The sequence below is a fragment of the Penaeus monodon genome, chromosome 28 (assembly GCF_015228065.2).
Source record: "Penaeus monodon isolate SGIC_2016 chromosome 28, NSTDA_Pmon_1, whole genome shotgun sequence".
Classification (NCBI taxonomy): domain Eukaryota; kingdom Metazoa; phylum Arthropoda; class Malacostraca; order Decapoda; family Penaeidae; genus Penaeus; species Penaeus monodon.
The window spans coordinates 4994706-4994963 of record NC_051413.1 but is presented as its reverse complement, the minus strand read 5'-3'; positions in this window follow the sequence as shown (position 1 = coordinate 4994963).

Genomic DNA, 258 nt, shown 5'->3' with positions numbered 1-258 from the left:
CTGATAAGTGTATAGAAAATCATAACGATCGATTCAGCCATTTCTAAGATTCATCCGTTCTCGCTCTTGCAAGCAGGGGCGTGTCCATAGGGGGGGGGGGCAAGAGCTATCCCCAGGGTCTGAGTGGCTACCCCATTATATTACAGTTTGCAACTTTAGCGTATATTCTACGACTGGCTTTCTGATTTGTCACAGACGGCACGTTGATGTTAGTAATTAGAGTCGGTTAAAAACGGTGAACTGTAATTATATTCTGCA